This window comes from Triturus cristatus, chromosome 11 (genome assembly GCF_964204655.1).
Source record: "Triturus cristatus chromosome 11, aTriCri1.1, whole genome shotgun sequence".
NCBI classification, from domain to species: domain Eukaryota; kingdom Metazoa; phylum Chordata; class Amphibia; order Caudata; family Salamandridae; genus Triturus; species Triturus cristatus.
In genome coordinates this window covers 157,185,405-157,212,475 of record NC_140594.1, presented here as the reverse complement: position 1 = coordinate 157,212,475, position 27,071 = coordinate 157,185,405, and the positions used below count along the sequence as shown (strand labels likewise).

The 27,071-nt window shown below is 44.4% G+C and overlaps 1 protein-coding gene and 1 long non-coding RNA gene across 5 annotated transcripts in view; both read right to left on the bottom strand.

The window, feature by feature from the left end:
* The window catches only part of ZCCHC8 (zinc finger CCHC-type containing 8), a 399,429-nt gene that overhangs the window by 95,389 nt on the left and 276,969 nt on the right, over window positions 1–27,071 (bottom strand). The gene's annotated exons all lie outside the window — the stretch shown is intronic.
* On the bottom strand, window positions 540–2,863 carry LOC146783799 (uncharacterized). Its single transcript, XR_014970802.1, has 3 exons — window positions 2,744–2,863; window positions 2,531–2,642; window positions 540–2,112 (listed from the first exon to the last, which is right to left on the bottom strand). It is a non-coding gene; the product is annotated as an uncharacterized LOC146783799 (long non-coding RNA).

The following is a 27,071-nucleotide window of genomic DNA, read 5'->3' as shown; positions in this document are numbered from 1 at the left end:
CTCCCTCAGTGGCATTAGGGCGGCCGGGTGCAGAGTGCTGAGGCCCAATGTTATCCAACGGGGGATAGGGGGATTCCGGTTACTGGCTCCTGACGAGCAGGCAAAAGGATTGTGGGAGCAAAGCTCCTGGAATTCAGCTCAGGGCAAATGGGTTTTCAAACCAGCACAAAAGGTGCACCCTCCGCGGCACTGGGGCGGCTGGGTGTAGAGTGCTGTTTTGGCACGGGGCGCCCTGTAGCTTTCAATGGGGAGTCTCTAGTTTGCAAACACACGGCAGGCTAGGGGACGAAGGTCTTCTGGGTGCGACCACCACTTGGAGAGTTAAGTTGGGATGTTGAGAGTTGGGTAGGCACAGTCTGTTGAGCCACCCAAGGTGGGTGGTGTGGGAGGGGGGGGGGGGGGGGGGGGTCTGATCTTACCAGCTCCTGGTCGGGTTTGGGGGGACCCTCCGATTTGAGGCTGCGGGCGTCTGCTGTAGGCTTGAGGCAGGACATGGGTCATCGGATCTCGGTTCAGGATCGCCAGGGAGACCGCTTGATGTTGGGCCACTCAAACTCGGGCCATGGGCGTCGGGTGCAGACTCGCAGACTTTCCAGGACCTGGAGTCTGTTGGTGAACAAATCTAGAGTTCACGGGAGACAAGTCTTTTTTTGTGAAGGCAGGGCAGGTCCTCAGGGTTCTTGAGGCTGCAGGACATACCGGAGTTTCGCTTCTGCAGATTTGAGGTGGGGACAGGCCAGTAGGGCTGGGGCCAAGTCAGTAGGTGTTCTCGTTAGCTTCAGCACAGCTGGTCGGTCCTTTTTTTTCTTTTCTTCGTGGGTTCTTGTCAGAGGAAGCAAGGTTCAGGGGTGGCCTTAAATACTAGATTTAGGGGTGTTACAGGTAGATAAAAGGTTGGGACCAATGGGTCCCTTCCCTGGGGTGGGTACACCCCCCATTATACCACCCTGCAGTGGGAGGTGGTATAAGCCACACCCTGGTTGGCTGGGTCCGCCCCATCTGCAAGATGGCGGGGACTGAGTTGTGCTTCACCTCGCCTCCTCCACCTGAGGGGTGGAGTTGGCAGAGGTGGGGACACCTCCCTTCCTCACTTGATTTTACCCCTGGTTCTCCCGCCCAAAGTGGGGGTCAGAACCAGTGGAGACCAGTTGCTGGAAGCAGCAACTGGCCTGGAGAAACTCACAAAGGCGGCACGCCTTTAAAGCTTCCCTTTCGTGGACCCTGCCCATCCTGGGGGAGGCGGCTTGGCACCTCATCCCAGGATATGCATTGTTTCAGGCCAGGGGCCTAGAAACATGTTTGGTGGTGACAGCTGAAAGCCTGGACACTAGTGGTAGGTCGTTTTTCAGGGGGCATCTCCAAGATGCCCTCTCTGTGCCTTTTTCAATTAATCCCACACTGGCATGAGTGTGGGTTTAATGTACTGAGAAGTTTGATACCAAACGTCTCAGTTTACAGTGCAGCCATTATGGGGTTGTGGAGTTCGTAATGACAAACTCCCGGCACCATATACTCTTAATGGCAGCACTGCACTTACAATGTCTAAGAATGGACTTATGAAAAAAACCGAGTTTGAGAGGGACCCCTTGAAACTCAAGGGAAATGGGGTACTTTAGACCAATTGAGAGAAATTTTCCCTTGTTACTATTTGTCAAAAAACAATACGTTATGTCAAAAGAGGGGTATTTTGTATCTAATATTTATTATTCTTTTCTGTATATAAAAAAGGGAATTCTTAAAAACACATGTTTATCTATACAAACAAACACAATTATAAAACATTTCATATTACATTAAATCGTATCAGTTAAAAACATATTACAATACATGTCATTTTCATTTCCAACCAATGTGAAACAATTATGAAAATCCTATTATGACCAGCATAACAAGGAGACAGACGAACAAAAAGATCCAAATTACTCTTTCTGTGCACATCAAAAAACCCTAAAATACAGCTTTTCACACGTTAATGAATTTGTGCGTTATAGAATCTGTATTGGGACTTCGATTTATGCAAATCCACTGCGTCGACGCGTTTCGATGGTTTTTGGGGATATGACCATCTTTATCAAGACAATTTTTTTGCTGTCTCCAAAATGCGAGAGATTCCTAAAACAGATCAAATGCAACAATTACTTTCACTGTTCTGGATTTTTTGCATCTTAACCAGAGGGTTTTTTTAATAAATTTATCCACTCTGGGTTATATATTTAACCTTGTCCTTCATAGGTTATAGTTTTTGAGACAGTTCGAAATGGAAACAATTTCTTACACTGTTCTAGATTTTCTATATTTGAACCAAGGGTTTTTTTTGTTAAGAGTTAATTCATTCTATGTCATGTATTTAACCTTATCCTTCATAAGTTTCATTCCCATGACATTCTAATATAATTTGGCATGACTCGATTAAATACATTCCTATAATCTTATCACCGTTGCACTTCATTGCCCAGATATATTGTTAATAGGCCATGTTTACCAATGTTTTGTGGATTCATTATACTACATGTTGTACGCTGTTCCTCACCTCGATTGAGCGAGACCTTTGTATTAGCTCCTGGTTCAGTAGACTTTGAGCAAACACCAACTCTCCATCTATTTTTGTTCTGATATTTATTATGTGGCAAATCGCCTATTATCTACAATGGAAGGAAAATATTAAATATCTCAAATTAACTGGCGTCCTTATTACTTTGCCTGCTAGTTCCTGCCCGTTGCCTCATTACATTGTCAAGGTTACCTTTTTCGGCGATATTAGAGGTGTGTATTGTTAACCTTCTTCTTCCTTAAATTGTCAGGACCCGATGGTCACATCATAGGAATTTTAATTATTAAATCCTCTTCGTTATTGGCAGCGTGTCTAAAATTAAAAGAAAAAACGGAGGGATATCTTAATAAGTCAGCTAAGTCTATTCCCTTTCCCGTCGTCCTATTTCGGACCCTGTGATTCTTTCCTCACTCTTACCTCAATTACGCTTTCATCTGTCCGTCGTGTTTTCTCACTGGATCGGAGCAATATCGTTATCTTTCTCTGCCGAATCTTATTTATTCTAAACGAACTTGGCTCCCATTGGTTAGCGGTCGACACGTGATGCCTGTCATACTTGTAAACTTTTCTAAGCCGCGCGGCGATTGGTTGCTGATTAATGCATATCACCTGATGTGTATTCTGTCTTATTACTCTTTGAGACGCTCAACAATTGGATCGGAAAGGTCACATGAACCCGCCCTTTCTCCAATAGCTTTTTTTCTTTTCTATCATCTCCTCGTGTGAACTTTATTGTTACTTGCGTGTTTGTAAACAATATTGTTACGGCGATCGAGAGACTTCCTAATATTAAACTTATTTTCACATCTCGATAGTTAGTAACTTCCTCCTCCTTCCTAATATTAAACTTATTTACGCTTCTTTGATAATTGGTTGCTTTCTCCTCCTAGTTATTAGCATGAGGTTGATACTTCTATATTGCGTATATTTCTAAATTTTCCAGGCTGTTTTGTTGTCTGGGTTACATTGTGTGCCTGCTGTCTCGCTACCGCTGATCTCTACTGCTACCTTTTTATTCTCCCTGGGCTGTATTTTTATTCTAAGAATTGTTCGTATACCTATGAAGGTATCATTGATGCTTTTAATTTGCAGTCTGGTTTTTGGTCTTTTTATTTATGCGAAACGTCAGAGGGCTCTGATTGGAATAAAAAATTATTTTTTACCCTCTAATGGTGCTTCTAATTTGAAAGATGATTTCTACTCGCAATCTCATGTAGACATGCATGTTTTTAGATTTGTAAATGCTTCAGGAAAAGGATTCTCATTACTCTACGAATAAGAGCTTCATCCAGTCTTCCCTGGAGTTAAGGCCCTTTTCTACCGTGTTCAGGTAACAGATGAACCATTGTTCTCTTTTCTTTCTCATGTAATCTACATTGCCACCTCTCCTGTTTATCATGATCTTTTGTAATATAAACCACTTGAAATCGTTACAGTCGTGGTTATTCTTTACAAAATGATCTACCAGAGGGGCATTTTCTTTTTTGGTTCTCAATGCTGATCTGTGTTCTAACAGGCGTACTCGCAGTTCCCTGCCTGTTTCTCCTACATAACCTAACCCACATGGGCAGGTTAGGAGGTAGATAATATTTTTGCTGCGACAATTATTTAATGTGGTAGATGTTAGATTTTTACCGGAGAAAATGAGGTTTTTACCTTCCGCGCATTGTGCGCATATTGAACAGGAGCCACACTTGTAGTTCCCTCTTGCTTTGTTGCCTTCCACTGTATTTTGTCTCTCCAGTTGTCCTGGATATGTTCTCACCAAGGAATTTCTTATCGTTTTATTTCGTCTGAATGAGAATAGTGGTTTATTGAGATGATTTTCCATACCCTGATTTAAAATTGTCCAATTTCTATTTACAATGTTTTTGATTTTGTTGCTTATGTTAGAAAACTGGGTCACAAATACCACTCTTCCAGTTGCTTTATTTTCCTTCTCTTTTTTTGTGTCTAATAAACTGTCCCTATCATAAAACCTAGCTCTTTTCAGTGAGTTTTTAATTAATTTTTTAGGATAACCTCTCGCTTGTAATTTAGATTTCATAATCTCTGCGTGGTAGTAAAAGTCTGCGAGACTCGTACAATTTCTCCGCAGTCTTAAGAACTCCCCAAAGGGTATATTGTTCTTCTGTGCCTGGGGATGGTTACTCGTGTATTTAAGGAGGGTATTCTTGTCTGTCGGTTTGGTAAAGAGTTCCACCTGTAGTTCACCCTTTACCTCTTTGATTTTTATATCCAGGAAGTTTACACTGTCATCACTGTAGTGAGCCGTGAATTTCAAGTTGGGGTCTCCTAAGTTAAGCCATTCCAAAAATTCCCCTAGTTCTGTGCTGGCACCGTTCCATATAAAAATGATGTCATCTATGTAACGGTGCCAGCACGTGACGTTTTTATAAAAAGGGGCGACCTCATTGAAAATATTCCGGCGTTCGAACTCGCCCACATACAGGCAGGCCAGACTGGGAGCACACGTGGCTCCCATGCTGGTCCCTTTCGTTTGTAAATATAGATCTTCCTTGAATAAGAACATGTTGTTTTTCAACACTGTGCGGACACAAGCCATAATAAAACCTTTGTCACCTCCTCTTAAATTTTCATTGGTTAAGACTGTTGAAACAACCTCTATCGTATCTTCCTGGGGTATGTTGGTATACAGGGCTTCAATGTCCAGGGTGACCAATATTTGTGTCACCCTGTTGAAGCCCTGACCCTCAAAGATGGAGATTGCATGGGCCGTATCTTTGAGATATGATCTCTGTTTTTGAACTATGGGTCTAAGGAACACGTCTACATACTTACTCAGTGGTTCAAGCACTGAGCCAATGCTGCTCACTATAGGTCGCATTGGTGGATCTAGCGTATTTTTGTGGATTTTTGGTAATCCATAGATGGCTGGGATTACTGGATGTGTGTTCATTAAAAACTTATATTCATTTTCACAAATCCAGCCGTCTTCTTTTCCCCTCTTAAGGAGATTTCCCACTTCTTTTTTTAAATCTTCAATTTTAGTAAACTTCATAGGCTGGTAATGTTCTTTTACTTTGAGTTTTTGCATCCTCTCGTCATAATCTGTGGAATCGAAAATTACGACTCCACCCCCTTTATCTGCAGGTTTTATTATAATTTCCTTGCAGTTTTGTAAGGTCTTAAGGGCTTTTCTCTGAACCGTTGGCATGTTATTATGGTGATTATTTTGTATTTTTGTATGAATGTTTTTAATTTCCATTTCCACTACTTTCTCAAAAATCTCCACATTTTTATCCACCTGTGCCAAATTGGGTGTAAACGTTGATTTTGGTTTGAGTCCAGATACATTGGGAGGGGATACATAGGTTTTGTTCTCAAAAAACCTATTGAGTCTTATTTTTCAAAAAAACTTTTTTAAATCTCCTTCTAACTCAAACATGTCTTGTTTATTACTAGGTGCAAAGCTAAAACCTTTCTGTAGAACCTCTTCCTCTTCTTTACTTAGTATCTTTTTGGATAGATTAATTATAGAATGGACTTACACACTGTAGGGGTTCAGGGCTCATGCACCTGTACCCTCCCCACTGGTATAGTGCACCCAGCTAGAGGGGTGACTGATCCATGCCAGGGCAGTGGGTTGTAGACATGGCTGGTTAATGTGAAAGCCGGATACTACTTGGGTATAAATATTGGGGGTACTTCTCATCACTACCTTGACTTTATGTATCTAGAAGGATGGCTCTGGTATGGCAAGTGCTTACTCCTCATTTACCCTACTCAGTGATGTGACTGCCATAGAAAAAAGCAAATTTTAGGTCTCGCCTAGCAGCGTGCATGCGCTGATCTGCGAGACTTATTGTAAGGGCCTTCAGAAAGCTCACCACACACGCTAGTGCGTGTGTGGCCTATTGCTTGCAGTTACCCGCACGGGCGCCATGTGTTTTGAATTATCTTGCCCAGACGCGTGCGCGATAATTCAAAACACATGGCTCGCTGTGGTGCGCGTGCACCTCTCGCGGGTCTGTTTCTCTACCAATGACGATTAACTGAATCATTAGCAGGCAATTTACTTCTCTGTCTTCCTGTCCGCTTGAGTGAAACACTATACATTTGTATTGCGCCAGACCGAGTACATCCCAAAAAAAATAAATCGTTTTTGGATGTTGGCAGATGAGACTTCCTCAGAAGTACCCTCACAATACGCAATCGAAGAAGCGGATGTGCTTCTTCATGTTAAGGAACAAGGGTTTAGTTTTCGTACAACTTATCCTGTAAACTCTCTTCAGCTATCTGCAAAACAATAGATATGGGTTCCTTGGGACTACCAACTTAACAAAGGTAACAATAATAACTAGTCTTAAATAGTGATTTATTTCCCCATCATCAATCATTGTAAATATTTTTTTTTAAAACAAGTTGTTACTAGTACTTCATTAAACAGTACGCAATTTACACACCTCTGAATGATAAGTAGGGTTGGGCTTAGCGCAGTTTAAACTAGTGACATACAGATTTCGGCTTATATCGGAGGAGACGCTTCAACTCGCTGAGCCATCCTGTCAGCTGGGCCTGCCAGGAAGACACACTTTGCTTAGGACTGTTTAGTAAATCAGTGATCTTTCTGCATTACTGTTTGTAAACTAACATGGTATTTTAACGTCAAGTTCAGCTGACACCGAGATCAAATAGTTACGACAATGGGTATTTTATAACCACAAACACGAGAATCGGTGCATCACTCATGCCGACAGAAGACGAGAGAGGCACACAAATAACATGGATAAATAATGAAATTGGAGGTTAACTGCAGAATTAAACCCTCACCATAACACATTTCATTGATTTTCCAAGCAATGTTTGAGAGCTGCAGAAGTGCTGACTTTAGGGCATCCCGCGTTTACAATCGGAAATAACACTTCACTGCTGACAATAAAACCTAAAGCCCCATATTAACCAAACTCAATGTTCGTCTCCTTTCCTAAAGTAAATAATGATGTAAGCAGCCTAACCAACCGACATGCAAACCTAACCCACCGGAGGTGGGGCCGAGTTTACAGAATGGATAGCATGAAAGTAGAACTGGGTGCAAGGGGTTCGGCAAACAAAAAATTTCCTATAAAAAGGGGCACTCCTGTGCTCCTCTGCTATTTTCTACTAGACCCAGGGGCCTTTTAATGTTTTATGATTTTGTCGAAGGGGAGTCGTCCCTTGCCGGTCTATAAATCTCCTCAGGCCCCTTTTGTGTATCTGCTCTTCGCCAAATTAATTACTGTGTAACGTGTTTCTACCTTTACTAGTCGGATGTAATGTGGCATGTGGGCCGTTTCTACCAACTACTCCACAAAGACCGATGGGGGGGGGGGGGGGGGGGGGGGAATTAGCTGGGGCAGTTTTCAACATGCGTTATGCGTTTCTAGTTGTAAAGAGGGTGGGGGGCAATTGGGATTTTCTTTTTTAATGCATATTGTTGCCCTCAGGGAATCACTTTAGGCTGTTAAATGCTACTTAAGTACAGAGGCACCCTTTACCAAACAACTGAAAACCTGGTTCACTCAATTTGCCAAAACCTTCTCCCAGAGCAGAAGGCTCACTCAGTCACCCTCAAAACTAGACGCACTGACTGAAAATCTAGTACTCATAGGTCACTTTTTACCAGAAGTCCAAACATGAAATTTTGACGCTTTCCCCGATGGAATTTGCCCAATAACTCCGGCTAAATACTTATAAGCTCCCAAAGGCGAGACCTATTGGCTATGCCAATGCTTGTTAGTGTCAAGTGTTTAGATGCCACTTAAAACATTGATTTCAAGGTGGCATTAATAGTTGTGTTTTTTGTGATACTGTCAGAGTGCCAAGAGATGGCACACACAAGGCCCTGATAAGATCCAGCTTATACACCAAATGCTTTCTTTTCTGGTAGTGTGGGCGAGCAGTTTAGGCTCATCAGAGGAAAGTGTTAGGCATTTATTGCACACACAGTCAGTAAGCGAGACACTCGAAGAAATCCAACACTAATTTATAAAAACCGATTTTATATGAATTTAGACACCAAGATCATCAAAATCGGGCAAGTACTTGGAGTCAGTTATATCTGTACCTTTGAAGTAGTAATGGTATCCTATGGGAAAGGAACATACTGCATACCCTCACTTGTCAACGGCTTACAGGACTGTTCTTCTGGACTTTGAGTAAGTATGGGGCGAGGTCCGAGGTAGCACCAACAGGTCACCTCAGTCGGCTCTGGGGTTGTGCTGGTGAAGACTCTTGCGGTTTTGGTCCCTGCAGAAAGAGGCTGCAGGCGGCAACTTGGGGACCAGTCTGGCCAAACCCAAGGGTGGGCTCAGCTTTTGAGGGTCTCAGGACCCAGATGGCACCGTCACCTCCATCGGACTTGGGCTGTGGGGCTCGGGTGCAGGGGTGCTTTGAGGAGTCCGGTCACGGCAGTGAGACACTTACTTCTTGTCTTGGTGACCCAGTAAAGTGGGAAACAGGGCAAACTTGGCAAGGAGACTGATCTGAGCTCATGGAGTACAAAGACCTTCTCTGGTTGCGCTGTTTTCGGTGGGCCCGATGGCAGGCAACACTGGACTGGACAGATGCAGGGGACCAGCTTCTCTGCTCCAAGGGAGCTCTTTCTCGGTTGTTGAGGTGCTGGGCAGTCAAGTGTTTTGGAGAAGATGTCCAGCTCTTTGCGAAGTCTGTCCCAGTGATGGTTGAAGTGCAAGTAGCCTGGCAGAGTTTTCGCTCGCTTCCATCCTTCTTTCTTATTAAGTTTCCAAGAGTCTAATATGATTTTCTGGTGTCAGGGGGCCACAGGAGGTGGGCCATGTCATGTCTTCACTTTTATCTGCACCATTTACTGGCGATTTACATGGGGTGCTAAAGGTATTACCAACTGGGGAAACAATTGTACAGTTTTAGGGAAAGAGATCTGGCACTGGGGACCTGGCTAGCAGGAACCCAGTACACTGCAGTCAAAATTGCATCAGATACCAGGCAAAATGTGGGGGTGACAATGTCATAGCCAATAGGTCTCGCTTTTGGGACCTTATAAGTATTTAGTTATGCAGCACAATATCCTCGGTGCAACAACAACTGTTGCATGGCTAAACACTGATGAGGTCCCAAAGGCGAGACCTATTGACTGTGCCAATGCTTGTTAAATGTGTTACCAATACATGCAGCGCCCTTAAGAAAATGACGATGCTGTCTTCCGCACCACTGAGACACTTGAAAATATATTACACGGCGAGATAAGGGAAGGTACATGATAAATTAGGCTCCTCGTATAAATTGTTAAGAGTCTTCATTTTAATGTTGGTCATTACTCCACACATTTTTCTAAGAAAATGCCAGATAGGCAGGAACGAGTAATTAGGGGAGAAAAGTGAAAGTGTCATCTTTAATGGGTTGCAGTACTGTTTTACCTTATCATTCATAAAGGAAGACCTGGGGAGCAGATAACTCCATGGGGCAGGATGTGCGTGTGTGTCCCCCCCCGTGTGTGTGTGTGTTTGTGTGTGCGCATGCGTCTGTGTGCGCGTATGCGCAGAGGCAAAATGTTGAAGATACAGAGTGGAAAAAAAAAAGACAGAAAGAAGAGAAAGATAGAATTAGGAAGCAAACAAGAGTGAGAAATCAGGAGAGAAAATGAGCGGGCGAAAATGAGAGAAAAAGACACAGTAAGAGAGAAAGACATAGCAGGACTGAGTGAGGGCAAAAGAGCAGAATGAGCGATAGCAGGAGAGAGGGAGACAAAGAGGGGAAAGAGAGAGATATATAGCAAGACAGGGCAAAAGAGGAGAATGTGAGAGCAGGAGAGGGGGATACAGAGGAGGAAAAGAGGGAAAGAAAGAGAGGGAGAAAGAGACTTAGAGACATATAGCAGGACTAAGTGAGGGCAAGAGGCTAGTTCATAATGGTAATATGTAAAGCAAGTCTCCTGCCTGCATGTGCGAATGAAAAATGTATCATGTCTGCTTATTACTCGTTGCAACATTTACACAGGCATCTGGTTGCTACGCACACAGATACATAATATACGAGATTATTATGGGCACTCAGATGACAAGTTCTCTGTTCGTAATGAAAGCCGCACTGCTGAATACCAAACCAACACCCTGCCCATAATTAACAATAACAAATGATGCCACGCATTGTGTTGGGACACGTCTGACTGGCTTTCCAGACTTTCAAGGTTCTGTACGTGCAGAGGATTTGGCAATTGAAAGCCGCAGTTCCATCTAGCATCTATGCAGCATACTTCTGTAGGCTGTAGCGCATACCTAGGCATACAGCTGTAGAGCACTATACAGCGCTATTAATGGTCACTGAGATACAGGGAGAGGGGTCGCTCCTCAAACGCCTCACACGTTGGGAGTGGAAGGAAAGCGTCACTCATTGCGGGCGGCCTGTTTCCAGGAGTCTAGATTATTGGTACTTATAAAACAGCAATAGTTAATGTATTTGTTTTTAAAATAAAATGCACGGGAAATGAGCTTGCGTGAATCGGAATTCTGAGCAGGGAAATTATACAGCTTCCAGTGGTGCGCTTCTTTGTACATATATACCTGTTACAATAAATTGTAAAGTTACCGCTTTGTAAAAATATTTAAAACGAGCATTGATTATCCAGATTAATGCTCTCAGTGCTGGTTTCCCATAGCCCGGCATCGCGGCACCGGCACTTTACTTTTAACATTAAAAGCGCCGGTGCCGCGATTATAGCAAAAGTAAAGAAACGGATGTTTTTTTCTATTTCTTTTGCTATAATCGCGGCAACCGCGCTTTGCGCAAAGTGAAAGAAAACAAGGGATGCGCGCGCAGCAGAGGCGGAGCATGGCACGAGCGCGCTTGTGCGCGTGACCGCAAGCTGGTGGCCGCTTTGGTAGCACTTTAAGGCAGCTACTAAATGTCTCGCCAGAGCAGCACACGTGCTGGCTCAGGCGAGACCTAAAAATGGGCCAGTTCCTACAGTAGCTAATGGGCTACTTACCCCTCGGGTCACTATATCCCCTAGATGACCACTTCCTGTGGGGAGTGTGCATCACCCTGTCCTGAGTTCCTAATTGCACTACACAAGATGGAGAAATCCTTTCTTTCGTGTCTGCAGGCTGCCCCCCCCCCCCCCTCTCAAGAGGAGTGTCTAGCTTGGCAGTGTAACACGCCTCTTGACTGATTTACCACCTGTCCTGGTGCCAAGTGAGCCTCAGAGCAAGGGGTGGCATCTTCCAGGCCTGGGGAACCCCAGGCTTGCTTATCAAAGGCAGCAAAGGCTTGAAGCCTCTGGCCTCGATATGTTGATTTACTAGACTTCCTGCTGGAGGAGGTGTAAACTCATCCTGCCAGAGCAGGCATTGTTTCTAACCTCTGAGAACAGGGCTCTCACACCCTGGGGGGGGCAGAAACTAGTCTGTGGTGGTATGCTGGCTGGACCAGTCAGCCAGAACACTAGAGGACTAGTATAGTTCACCGGGTACCCCAACGGAACACTACGGTGCAGGTATTAATAAATCCATCACTGGAATCAGAGTGGGTTTATTAATAGGAGGTGTTAAATACCAAACACCATATGTTTCAGTGAAGCCATAATGTAGGTGGGTAACTTGTTTTGACCATTGCCAAGTACATACCTTAAGGTAGCTTCACTTGCAATATCTAGTAATAGAACTAGACATCACAGGGGCATATCTGCTCATGCATATATGTCCTCACATAAACTATAATGAACCGTGCCTTAGGCCTCAAAGGCCTCCTTAAGGAGTGACTTACATAAATTAAAAGCGGTGACTTTGGCATGGCACACAGTTGTGTGCCCCGTCATGCTTTAATTTCATGGTTTGCACCATGCACGCAGTCTCCAATGGCAGTCTATGAACTTTGTCTGGGTCACTTAGGGTGGCACAAGATATGGTGCACCCCATTTAGTACCCATGCCCTAGGTACTAGGGATACAATTTACTAGGTAGTTACAGGGGTGCTAAAGTCCATTGCTAATTGTCTTACAATTAAACATCACCTTGTTTTAAGGAATTCGCACTGGCTAGCAGGCCTCAGTGCACTGTCAGAGTTGAAAAACCATTATCCAGTAGCCAATATGGAGGCAGAAACTGGAGGGGTACTGCAAAACAAAAGTTTTTCCCTAAAACCAGTTTATGTCAGACCACTATCCGCACATTGCACAGCTTGTTCAACATCACACTCTAGTCCTTGGTTTCACACCATCAAGATTTATCTTGGTCTATATACTTTCTTCTGTCAAAACAAACCCTAGACCATGCCCTGGATGTGGAGCGTTGTTCAACATTACAGTTGATGGCTCCTATGGCTACACAGATCCATTTATAGAAGTTCTGTGGACTTATGCTCAGCTCCAATCCACTCTTTGTTCCTGGTTTCTGAGTGCCTGTTGGCTTTCCCTGCCTTTCCCTCTCCACGTATCAATGCAGATTTCTCTCCACTGTAATTCCCAACAATGCAGTTTCTAGCACCTGGCTATCACTCTGCACCTGTGCTCCTGCCTCAGCTTCTAGCTATTTCTGCTCCAAGAGCCTAGTGCTTAGTGTTATGATAACAATCTTTACTGGCGAGATTCTGCACAAATCGATGAAGTCGTGCTGCTTTTGCTTTCAGATCTGCTCATTGTTCGTGTTTTTGGCTTTGTTTTTCACATTATTTTATTGCTTTTGTTTCTGTCCCTTGTTGTTAAAACCCTCTGTCTCGGATGTGTGCCAGTGTTACTAGTTCAGTACTAACTTCCTGTCCTGTTTATATGTACATTCCTTGTCTTGTGCTCCAGAGTTCCTATTTCAGTCTGCATACTTCTAATCCAGTCCTGGTTTGTGACCAGAAGCCTTGTCTTGCATTTCAGTGTTCCATGATTAGCATACTTCCAGTCCAATCCTGTTCTTATTTATTACGATCCCTTCCAGCATTTCCCTGAGCCCTGTTTCTGTATTCAGTTCCTCCTCCTCCTCCAGTGCCTTCGTCTGAGGACACTATACCTCTCTTTGGTATAGTATGTTCATAGCAGCTCCTACACTGGCTCCTTCCTTGGTTCTATCTCCTGTCGCTTAACCACAGCTCTCCGCGCCTTTCACTACTCCTGCTTGCTCCAGTTGGTGGACATGGGGAAGGACAGACCCCAGCGCCAGGGCAACACAATTACGCAATATACCACTCCACAGCAGCTGCTGCACAGGCTTTCGCGCCATGGGCGGTGTAGGAAGCTGGCTCTGTATATACTATACCAAAATGAGGTATAGTGGTCACAGAGTCCAGTGGAACCCCAAAGGTTGGCAGAGGTAAAGTAGATAGCACCTTACTCTCTATTTGTGGCAGTGTGGGCGAGCAGAGAGGCTTTATCAGAGGGTAGTGTTAAGCATTTGTTGTACACAATCAGCAAATGAAATCACACACACAAAGACTGAACTCAGACCAATGTGATTTGTATAAAAAATTATTATTTAGTTGCATTTATTACCTAGAACCAAGCATGCCTAGCACAGGTAAGTGTATAGGATAATGTTCAGGGCAGGTTAAACAATACAAGCAAGCGGAATGAAAATGCCTTAGTTACTGGTTTCTAAATGCTTTCAATACAGTTGAAATTACTACAGATTACTTTTTCTATTCAGTGTGATACACCTAGATATCACACTGGGACATTTCCTAGAGAAGAAGGTAAGCAAGCAATTTCTAGTTCTGCAGTTTTTCAAAGTTCAATACAAAGTCCCCAGAAAGAGGCAGAGCCCTCTAGAACAGCCCTGTTGGTGGCCAATCAGGGATCTGAAGAGGTGCTGGAGGGACACATTGTGGGTATCTATGGAGGTAAACTTCTTACATGCGCACATAAGCAAGGCGCCCAACAAGGTTGAGAACGCAGAGTCCAACAGTACTACACTGCTGTCAGAGGTGCGACGATTGTATGTCTGTCTGTCGGTAGGGCTTCTTTCTAACCTTTCCATCTCCCAACCTTTCTTCCTTCGCTTTGACTAGCATGCATATTATATTTTGTTATACCTGTCTAGGGTGTGGGTAATAGGGGGCTGTTCAGAATAATTTTTTAGAATTGAATTGTTGGTTTATGCCATGTATGTACAGGGCTGGGGCGGGGTAGGCGTGATACGCACCTACATGTAATTTGTAAATGGCTGATTCCGAGGGGGCCTTGGCACTTATGCTAAGAGATACAGGAAGGACATTACCCGAAGGAAATCACCCTGCATCGGAATGTGGTGCAGATTGCAGGCCTGCAGGAATCTCATCTCAGAGGCGGCCAAGTTGGCCAAGCGCTGGAAGAGGTAGCTGTATTTGTCTAATTATTCTACATATGCCAGAGTGGTACTTATTTGGATAGCGTCTGGGGTTCTTTTTGCACTCGTATATATGGAGGCTAACATTGAGGGACCTTACCTGCTATTACAGGGGAGGCTGGATGGGATTGAGATGGCCCTCATGAACTACTACGTGCCTAACATGGACGGCGCACACTTTCCCCCCTCAAGATGCAGGAGGTCTTTACACAGGCCATTATCCTTCTTGGATGGTGGTCTGGACAGACACCCACCTCAATTGACCATTAAACACAACGTTCTCTCTGCAGGAAGCGGTCACTAATTTGGGACTTTGTGATATCTGGAGTGCTACCCATCCTACTGTGAAGGAATTTACTTGTTTTTCCTTTACTCAACACTTACAGTCAACTGGACCGTATACTGATTTTGGATTCTTTGGAGGGTAGGGCGCCCTACGTGGTTCACTTGGCTAGGTATCTCTCCCACCATGCCTCAGTACTCTGAGCTTGACTGGAGGACTGCCTTCCATTCGCTTCTGGGATGGAGGCTGGCCCTGGAAATTCTTCAGGATGCCATAGCGGGGGCCCTATCGGACTACTTTGACTTAAATTAGTCAATAACATTGTACCGAGCGACCAATTGCAGCCCCAGCATGGGGTAAGGCAATAGAATTGGTACATGTGCAGCAGCAGGTACAAGAAGACGCCTTGGGGCCCGAGAAAAGATGTCGGAACTGTGACAAATGGAGGGAGTGAGAGACTGGTTGGAAAGGATAATGTTACTTACCCAGTAAGCATCTGTTCTTGGCATGTAGAGCGGTAGGTTCACATGCTTAGCATACTCCTGCCATCTAGTGTTATGTTCGGATGTTTGCTAGTTGTTTTTCTTCGAATAAATATTTCCAGTCATGAGGTAGGCGGCGACTCCTTTTGGTGATGGTGCTCATGGGTATCGACTCCATTGTTACTTTGTTTTCCCACAGAGGGTGAGAATGGAATCAGTAAAGGTAGAATAGAGATGTCCATGCGTATGCAAGTAAGAACTGCAACAGGTATAGGTACCCAGAAAGGCGGGTGGGCACATGTGAATCTACAGCTCTACTTGCCAAGAACAGATGCTTACTGAGAAAGTAACATCCGCTCGAGGCACGTGAGCTGTGGATCACATGCTTTGCATATAATATACAGCAGCAAACTCTCATAAATGGTGGTTAACCTGTAGCTGTTGCAGTGGTTTGAAAAAGTGTGTTAAATATTGCCTGGCTTACATTAGCTTGCTGCCTCGCCAACACATTTACGCAATGTTTGGTGATTGTGTGCTGTATAGACCATTTTGCTGCCTTACAGATGTCAGCTAAGGGAATGTTCCCTAAGAAGGCCATAGTAGCCCCTATTTTGTCAGGGTTCTTTTCGCTTTTACATAACATGTTTGAATACATTTAACAATCCATCTTGCAATGACCGATTTAGATATGGGATTGCCTTTGTGTGGTGGCAAAAAAGCAACAAAAAGCGGTTTGGTCTTGCGAAAATCTTTTGTTCTTTCCACATAATAAAGTAGAACTCTATTATCTAATGTGTGTAGAGCTCTCTGCTACAGAATCAGGTTGAGGAAAGAACACGGGTAACTCAACTGATTGATGTGAAAAGCAGAAACCACTTTGGGTAGAAATTTGGGATTGGTTCAAAGAACCACTTTATCTTTATGAAGCTGAAAGAAAGTTTCTTGTATAGTTAGTGCCGGGAGTTCACCAACTCTCCTTAAGGAAGTGATTGTGATAAGAAAAGCAAACTTCCAAGAGAGGAATTGTAAAGGACACCTGTGCATTTGTTAAAAAAACAGACCCATCAGCCTTGTAAGAACTGTTTAAGTTACATACTGGTGCAGGTGGAACTCTTGGCAGTATCGCTCTTTTTAGTCCTTCCATAAAGACCTTAATCACCGGTACTCTGAATAGAGAGAAGTGTTGTCTGTTTTGTAAATATATAGCTACTGCTGCTAAATGCAAGCAAATGGCTGTATAGGCTAGTCCAGATTGCTGTAAGTATAAGAGGTAACAGATGTTCTGCACTGAGGCATCAAGGAGATTGATATGGTTATTGGTACAATAGATAACAAATCGTTTCAATTTTCCTGCATAACATGCCCTAGTAGTAAGTCTTCGAAATTACTTACCTGTAATCCTAGTTCTCTTCCAGGGGTATACTCAAAGTCATAAACACTGAATAATCCCCGCCCACATGCAAGATCCTGGAGAATATATAAAAATACATATATATGTGTATGTTTAGACAAACAAGTACAGAGTATTTCCAAAACATATATATACACACATACATAAATATGCAGCCTAATGTACTTCCAATAGGCTAATATGCCAAAATGACATGAATGTTTTAGAAAAAGAAAATCTCTAATATAAACACTGCAACAGAGTACATATACTGCAATAGTGTTCCAACACAGCCGTTTCTTTTCAGAATAAAGGCAAGTAATAGCAGGCAATTAGCTCATAGGCTGCATAACAAAAAAAAACGTCACAGTCCAAGAACCTGAACACCGTGCATTTAATACCTTCAGGAGCCCCCTGCTCCCATCATGCACCACAGGTGACATTTAGGTCAGTTCTTTTTGACGGTGTACATACATAGAGGAATCATGGTAGGAAAATTGCAACAATACTATACTGTCAATACTCGTCCGGGGAGGAGGGAGGGTTGCTTATGACTGATGAGTATACCCCTGGAAGAGAACAAGGATTACAGGTAAGTAACGTATCCTTCTCTTCCAGGGGATACTCATCAATAGGCATAAGCACCGAATAGAATAGCAAGCCCATATCCACTTCCCTGCGGACAAGTAGCAGTATAAGTACATCAAACAAACATTTTAAGGATGAAATCACCAAACAGATTTCTTAAAGTAGCTTGGTCAAACCGAGCATCCGCCTGTGTCAGAATCTAAACAGTAGCGACGAGTGAAAGTGTGTACAGACGTGGATGCTTTACAAATTTCTGCAATAGGCACATTCCTGAGGAGAGCCGTGGTAGAGGCTTTTCCTCTGGTAATGGGGCCTTAGGTTTGATCGGGAGGGCTTTGTTGACCAGTTGGTAGCAGAAGGATATACATGAGACAATCCACCTAGAAATAGATGTTTTGTAAGCCGCAGAACCAGCATTTATGGAACCATAGTTTAGAAAAAGCCGATCTGATTTTTGCAAGCCCTTTGTTTTGTCCAGATAGAACTTCAGAAACCTCTTAAGGTCCAGAGAATGAAGGGACCTCTCAGGGGGAGTTGAAGGATGGGCAAAAAAGGTGGGTAGAGTGATGATCTGATTAATATGGAAATCCGAAACCACCTTTGGCAGAAAACTCAGATGGGTTCTTAACACCACTCTGTTTGCATGAAAAGTAGTATAAGGTTCCTTACAACACAAGGCCTGGAACTCGCTGACCCTGCGTGCAGAGGTGATGGCGACTAGGAAAGCAGCTTTCCATGACAAGTGCTGTATAGAAGCCTTGTGAATAGGCTCAAAAGGGGCACCCATCAATTTAGCCAGAACTATGTTAAGCTCCCAAGGTGGAGCTGGAGACCTAATCGGTGGGTAAACCTTTTTATCCCCCAAGAAATTCTTTGACTACAGGGATTTTGGAAAAAGGAAACCTGTGTCGGAGACTTTCTGTAAGCAGTAATAGCTGCTAAATGAACCTTTATAGAGCAGAACCGCAGACCAGATTCGGCCAAATGTAGCAAATACGGCAAGATCACCTGCTCTTGCCCCCAGACTGGATCATGACCCTTGTTCATGTACCATAAATAAAAACGCTTCTACTTGAAAGCATAGGATGTCCTGGTGTAAAGTCTCTTGGCTTCCTTGAGAATGTTCATACATTCTCAAGGTAAGTCGAAATGTCCGTATTGTAGGACTTCAGGAGCCATGCCGTTAATCTCAGGGATGAGAGCTTGGGATGAAACACTTTCCTATTGTTCTTGTACAGCATGTCTGGGCGGCATTGTAACCTCATGTGTGGAACCTCTGACAGCTTAAGAAGGTCCGGGTACCACCACTGACGAGGCCACTCTGGAGCTATCAGGATCATTCTGGTGTTGGTCCTGTAGAATTTGTTGATCACTGCAGGAATCAACAGAATTGGTGGAAAGGCATACAGTAATGTCTGAGACCATTTTATCAAAAGGGCATTGCCCCATGAACCTGGTTGGTGAAACCTGGGGCATTTGGCGTTTGCCTCGTCTGCTAACAGATCGATGTCTGGCACTCCCCATTGTTGGAAGATGTCCTGCATGACCTTGTCATTGAGCACCCAGTCATGAGCTTCGTAGAAATCCCAGCTTAGGGCATCTGACTGAACATTTTGAGTTCCTGGAAGGTGACTGGCCACTATGCTTAAATTTCTTGCTAGAAGCAAGTTCCAGATGGTATGCACTTCCAGAGAGGTCTCGACCTGGTGCCCCCCTGTTTGCTCTACTAATACATTGTGGTGGTGTTGTCTGTTTGAACCAACAGGGAGCTGGACTGGCGAGAAGGAAACAGTGACTTAGGAGCTAGATGAACAGTTGTCAGCTCCAACAGGTTCATGTAATTTCCTCGCTCTGCCTCTGACCAAAGGCCTTGCACTTGAAGAGGGACCATATGAGCTCCCCAGCCCTGAAGGGAAGCATCCGTGACGATTATCTGAGCTGAAGGGCCCTGGTGAAATGGAACTCCTTTCTGGAGGTGAGAACGCTTCATCCACCATCTGATTGAATCCTAGGCCGATTGGGAGAGAGACACACTGTCTTCCCAGAGACCCGATGTCTGCATCCACTGGTCCTCCAGAGATTGCAGCAGAGGACACATGTTCAATCTGGTTTTTGGTACGATGAAGATGCACAACACCATTGCCCCCCAGACGCAATAAAACTTGTCTGGCTGTGGGGTATTGAGAGATCAGGAGATTGCAACATTTCTCTTTGATTGAGGATAACCTCTCCTCCGAAGGACACACGCTTGCCTTTACGGTATCCAATGAAGCACCCAGGTAGTGGATTTTCTGGGTCGGATTGAAGATCGACTTTTTGAAGTTGACCTGTAGGCCCAATTTATCCAGTAGATGGAGACAGTATGATAGATGAGACTGAAGCAGAGAGGGTGACAAGCTCTTCAGGAGCCAGTCGTCCAGATAAGGGTAAATGAATATCCTTTGTTTGCGAAGAAATGCCATGCATTTCAAAAAAGTCCGGGGGGTTGATTTGAGCCCAAACGGGAGAACCCTGAATTGGAAATGCTGGTGAGCCACTTGAAAACGCAGAAACGTTTGATGTTTCTTGGACACCGGAACATGGAGGTAGGCGTCCTGCAAGTTTATAGCACACATCCAATCTCCTTGATGTAGGTGAGGGAAGATTTGGTGCAGGGCTAGCATTCGAAATACCTTTGCGGATGAATCTGTTCAATAATGTCAAGTCGAGTATTGGTCTGTATTCTATGGTGGGACCTCTTTTTTGCACCAGAAAATAACAGGAATATATACCTTGCCCTTGATGTTGAACAGGAATGGTTTCTATGGCATTTTTTTAGTAGAAGACTGTTCAACTCCTGCAACTGGAGGTGATTTTGAAAGCATTTGCTTTGTGGAGGAACTGGTGGAGGTGGGGATATGAATCTGAGCAAATAGCCATTCTGCACAATATTCAGAACCCACTTGTCGTTTGTGATGGTCTTCATTCTGCCAGGTGAAACGAGATACTTCCTCCCACCGGAGTGGCTGACTAGCATGGAGGAAGCCATTGCTCATTGTTTTGTTGGTGGCTTTGATGTGGACGCCGGTTGTCTTGTAGGTCCCCTTCCTCTACCAGATCTCCTCTGATGGCAGTGTGACCTGGGCGGATGTTGCTGCTGGGGGGGGGGGGGGGGGGGGGGGGGGGGGGGACGGGGGGGGACCACTGAGGGGTTTGAACCCTACCCTCTGCTGAAAGGAACAGCAGTCCTAGGGTCGGAACTTTCTTCGGAATTCCTTCCGCTTTATCCCAACAGCCTTAACTGTGCCCAGCTCTGTCTTAATTTTGGACACTTCATCGTCCGCATAAGATCCGAACAGCGAGGAGCCATTTAATGGAAGATTCACAATCCTCCATTGAGCGTCTGGTTTAAGGCCCATGAGACGCAACCAGGCTGAGTGCCTTAAACAGATGCCGTGGGAATATCCGTGTGCAGCTAGATCGGATGAATCTGCCGCTCCACTAATCACCTGATTCGCTACCAAGCCACCTTCTTGCAGGATTTCCTGTTGATCTTCCTTTGGTAGTTTCTCAGTGAATCGTGACAGGGAATCCCAGCGTGATCTGTCGTACCTTCCCAAGAGAGGGGAAGCGCTGGCCACCCCCATCACTGCCAAAGTGTTACACACATCCTCTTGCCCAGGGAATCCATGTTTTTACTGTCCTTCTCTGGAGGAACTGAAGAAGCGGACGTAGAAGAATGTGCCTTCCTGGCCGCTGCCACATTGTCAGAGCCCGGAGGAGGGTCCGATCGTAGGAAAAGTGGATCTTGAGCTTTGTATTTCTTGGAAATACGAGAAGACACTGAACCCACTGTTGCAGGAGTGAAAATCTGCATTGCTGGTTCTAAAAGCCCTGGAACTAAGGGTAATAAAAGGTCTCGCAGATCTATGATGCAATGTTTCAAAAATGACAGATGTAGAAACTGTCGGAGCGGACATACTAATGTTCAGCTTGGTGGCACCTCTGCATAGGACCGCATTAAAAGTCCCTATGTAGTCGATCGGGAAAACTATGAATGGTGGCGTTGCAGACAGTCGGAGAATAGTCTCTTGTAGACCTTGTAAAAGTGGACCAAGATGGTGACCTTTGTCTCTTCCTTTTCGGGGCAGGAGACTGACGAGAACATGATCGACAGACTGATGGAGACCTAGCCTTTCTCGGGGTCCTGCGTCTTGTGGATGCAGTAGGAGGAGGTCCACCAGAGACTCTGGAGGGAGAGTATGTTCTGGAGAAATCCGAGCCGGACTTCTGCGACCGGTTTCAGCACCGGGACCCTTCCAGTGTCGTACGCTTTGCAACCATCTTGGAGAAAAATTGACAGGAGGGGTCTTTTCACCTTGAACCGGAGATCCCTCCAGTGTAACCTGGATGATCTGAATGCCAGGGGATGATGAGGCTTCCCTAGACGTCGGCATGCATCCTCGACGTAGATTTTGGTCCTTCTGGCACTTCTTCTGAAGCCACAGCAGGCTCTTTGTCTCTTGACGTCGAGTGATGTTTCGCCGACTACACCGATTGCGCCACCTTAGACGTCGATCGCCCCTGCAGTGAGATGCTTGAGGACTCTCGCCTCCGCGATGGAGTCCTCGATGTCGGTCTTTGACGTCGACTGCCTTCGGGACCGGGAATGAGTCTTCGACGTAGACCATTCTAAGGACCGGGAATGCGTCTTAGGCGTCGGCAATCTATGGTCTTTCTTCGACGTCTACTTCTTCGCCGGCAAGCGCCTCGAAGGCGATGGTGATTTTGATGCTGTCAGTCTATAGGCTCACGGCAAAGTCTTTGTCGCTGAACCTTTTGACGCCCACCTTTGCGAGGGAGGAGATCTAGACCAGTGATTCCCAAACTTGGGTCCGCGGACCCCCAGGTGTCGTGACACATTCCCAGGGGGTCCGCAGGCAGCAGTTTTAAAAGTACTGCAAAGTTACTTGTATAATCAGCAGTTTTTGGGCAGCAATAAAAGGGTCAAGATAACTCCGGTAATTAATGTACCTGCTGAAGAGAGATGGGTTTTTGTCCAGTGGTAGCTTGGACTCATCTAAGGAAGCGTAGATGTTTAATATGCCTGCTGCAAAGAATGTCTTCAATGCATTTTTTAAAAAGCAGTATTTTGTTTTGTGCATAGCTCAGAAGGTTCCTGCTTTTGCCATTGAGATTATTTTGTTATTGTGCAGTTCCAATCGTAATCTAGCACAGTGAGCTACGAATTTCTATCACACAGCTGCATGCAAACTGGATGATACAAGTTAGTAAGTTATGCTTTTTCCCGGTCTTTCATTATCCCAATGCTGCTAAAAGGGTTGTTTGGGTAGAAATAATTCCTTATTATTAGTCAACGCTAACCCCTGTGTTATGTTCTGAATCCTGAGTTTGTGCTTCTCCAGACCAAGCACTCTTACAAAATGCCTACCCATATGGATAACATGTGAATCCTACACCTTGTAGTCCTCTTTGCCTTATGGAACATTTTCTATTCACTGATTTACAAATATTTTCATTGTCCCTGTATGTGTGTGATGTAAAGTGCTCTGACACCCTACAGTGGTATGAGAGGTGCTACAAAATAAATTAAATACATGCGACAGTGGGGCTATGGAGAGATGAGAGGCACTGTTGGAGGGTAGTGGTGAGGGAATTATTGAAGATTGCCAAAAGATTGTTGTATCCTGGTGCATAGTCAGGTCATTATTTACTAAGTTTTAAAAGGCGATACAATTCAATATATAATGACAAATGTGTTATAAAATACACCATTTTCTCCGAAATTTTCTTTGGGGACGAGCCCCTCAAAGCCCCCTTTGTAGTGGTCAGGCTCACTCACTGCACTTTGTGTGCACTGTACAGGGACTGATGTGACAACATTTGCCAGGGCTGCTTTGGGTTTCCAGTCCAGCCATTGGCAGGAGCAGGAGCCTCCGGCAGCGAAATAAAACCAATGATAAGTTAGTCGCAAGAGGCAGCACCAACCTTCCCATTAAGATTTCGTTTTGCAAATATTTAATATAAAAATACGGAAATAGTTAGTTATTCAACTCTAGTCTTTGTTTGATGTGCACGTGTTTATTTTTTCGAATTACAGTTTTAATGTGTGACATTTACATCATACAAATTGCTTAGGGGTCCCCGGCTTCCAGTAGTGACTCAAAGGGGTCCTCAGGAGTGAAAAGTTTGGGACCACTGATCTAGACTATGACAAGTGCCTCGACATCGACGGGTGCTTCGTCGTTAACGGAGGTAGTTTGTGACCAGCATACTTCGAGCCCGAAGTAGCTTGCCACGACGTCGACTTCTCGGTGAAGGAGGCTCTTGCCGTCTCGACGGCCATCTGTCCCTCAATGGTGACGAATGCCTTGCCTGCTTTCTCGACGATCTCGATGCGAACATTCAGGGATCTGCTTCCTTTTTGACGCTGGAGAGTCATATCTTCGCCGTTTTCAGCATTCATGAGAGAAGGGATCTTTGTGAGCAGGAGTGCTCCCAGGGCCACTTTTGGAATGACTCTTTCCTTTCTCCAGCAAGGCATGAAGTTTAATTTTCTCCCTGTCACGGAGAGTCCTCTTGGAGAAATGTTGGCAATAACATTTCTCAGGGTTGTGTGAAGCTGATAAACACACGATGCACACTGAGTGTGGGTCCGATTTTGCCATCTTCCCAAAGGAAGGACATTTATTGAATAAAGCTGGCATTTCTGACAGAAAAAAGTTGTTAATTAGTCAGAAAAACACTGTAAACAGCTACCAGTAGTAAAGAATTTCGAATGTAAAAAAAAAAAAAAAAAAAAAAAAAAAAATCAATTTTGGTCTAGAAACAGCCAAAAAAGAGACTAGCTCAAGCCCCAGGATCCTCACAAAAGGAGCCGGAAATAAGAACTGACCTAACTTTCACCTGTGGTGCATGATGGGAGCAGGGGGCTCCTGGAGGTCTTAAAGGCACGGTGTCCTGATTCTAGAAATCCTTAAAGGCGGGGTGCCAGTGTTTTTATTACTGTGACGATTTTTCTGTTATGCAGCCTATGAGCTAATCGCCTACTATTACTTGCCTTTTTTCTGAAAATAAAGGGCTGTGTTGGAACACTGTTACAGTATAAGTAATCTATTGCAGTGTTTATATTGGAGATTATTTTCTTTTTCTAAAAAATCCATGTAATTTTGCCATATTAGCCTATTGGAAGTACATTAGGCTGCATATTTATGTATGTATATATGTATGTTTTGGAAGTACTCTGTACTTGTTTGTCTAAACATACACATATATATGTATTTCTATATATGCACCAGGATCCCGCACGTAGGCAGGGATTATTTAGTGCTTATGACTATTGATGAGTATCCCCTGGAAGAGAACCAAACTTTATGACTACAGGAGCCAAATCACCAGGTTGAGTTCCTTGGGATTTGGATGCCTGATTTCTCCATGGTTCTGAGTGAGGAGACTGGAGTTGAGATGCAGCTTTTGGTGTGGAACTACTGAGAGTTCTAACAGGGTGGTTAACCAAGGTTGGCGTGCCCATGTGAGAATCAGTTTGAGGGACGTTTGTCTGAGATTCCGAACTACCTGCGGAATGAGTGGGAGCGGTGGAAAAGCGTAAGCAAATATCCCTGACCAGTTCATCCATAGGGCATTGCCTTTGGAGAGTGGGTGTGGGAACCTGGAGGCGCAGTCTTGGCATTTTGGGCTGTGGTGAACAGGTCTGTGTGGAAATCCCCTTTCCTGAAAGTAGGAAAGAAGAACCTGGTGATGAAGTTTCCACTCGAGGATTTGCGGTCTGACTACGGAGGTCTGCAATCTGATTGTTTACTCCTGGATGATGTTCTGCTAGGAGATACATTTTTTGGCGCATGTCCAAATGGCTTGTGCTAGGCATGACAGCTGGAGTGTGCCCACCCTGTTTTTGTATATAATACATAGCAGCGGTCATGTTGTCTGTGAAGACTAGGACAGTTTTGCCTGTTAGGTGAGGATTAAAGGCTGAGCGCTGGAAACACTGCTAGCAGCTCTAGGTGATTGATATGGAGGCTGTTGTACTTTAGAGTCCACAATCCTTGGATTATGTGAGTCTGCAGGTGAGCCCCCCAACCAGTGAGCAATGAGTCTGCTGTTAGCACTAGCTATGGAAAAGGGTCGAGAAAAAGGTCACCCTTTGGATAGATTTTGTGGGTTCCACCACTGCAGAGAGCGAGGAGTGCGGCCATCTACCAACACTAGATCGGTCAATTGACCCTGCGCCTGGTTCCACTGACTTGCTAAGCATTCTTGAAGGGGGCAATTGTGAAGTCTTGCATGGAGAACAATTATAATGCAAGATGCCATCATCCCTAGCAGTTGCATGAATACTTTTTCTGGCAATGCTTGGTTGGCTGAAAAGGAGTGAGCAGGGACTGAATATTGTGAATCCTGGCTGTATTGGGATAGTCTAGAGCTTTGAGCGTTTATTGTGGCTCCCAGATAAGTTTGTATGTTGGAAGGCTGCAGGTGAGACTTCAACGCATTTACAGTAAATCCTAGTTGGTGAAGTAAATGAATAGTGGTTGGTGTGTGTTGAAGACACATTTGGTAAGTGCCGGCTTTTATGAGCCAGTCGTCCAGGTATGGGAAGACATTGATGTGTTGTCTCCAGATATGTGCTACAACTGCTGCAAGGCATTTGGTAAATACCCTGGTAACAGTGGTGACTCCAAACGGTAGTATCATGAATCTGAGATATTTGCGATGAGCGGGATGCATTGGAATGTGGAATTCTGCATCTTTTAAGCCTAGAGTGGACATCAAATCGCCCTGTTGTAAAAGTGGGAGCACTTGAAGTATTACCATGTGAACATGCTGACAGTATGTAGAGGTTTAGTTCTCCGAGGTCTAGAATAGGTCTGAGGGAGCCATCTTTTTGGGGATGAGAAAGTACTGGGAGTACACACTGTAAGAAACAGGCTCTATATATACACTGCACCAAAGTGAGGTACAGTGTGTATAGAGTCCAAGAGTCTCCAGAGGTTTGGCAGAGGTTAAAGTTAGTTAGAATCTTACTCTCTAAAGTGGTAGCTTGGTCGAGCAGTAAGGCAGTATCAGAGGACAGTGTAAAGCATTTGATGTACACTCACAGTCAGCAAATGGTCTCACACACTCAAAAACTGAACTCTAGGCCAATTGTTTTGTATACAAAAAATTTACTGTTTTATTTCTAGAACCAAGCAAGCCTGGTACAGGTAAGCATATAAATACTTTGCAGAAGTAATTGACTTGTTTGAACACAGTTCGAATTGCAGTATAACTGGTACTGGTTTTGATTACAGGTTTAACAAGGCAGATTGCAACATATTGCAGGTATAGTACATTCAAAGGCATGGGCTTTAAGTAAAATGCAGTTAATTACTTTTCAGATTACTTTTCTGACCACAGGACTGGATCCTAGATTCAGCCCTGGGACATTTCCTGGAAACAGGGGAGTAAATGCGTTTTGGTTGAAGGTATGATTTTT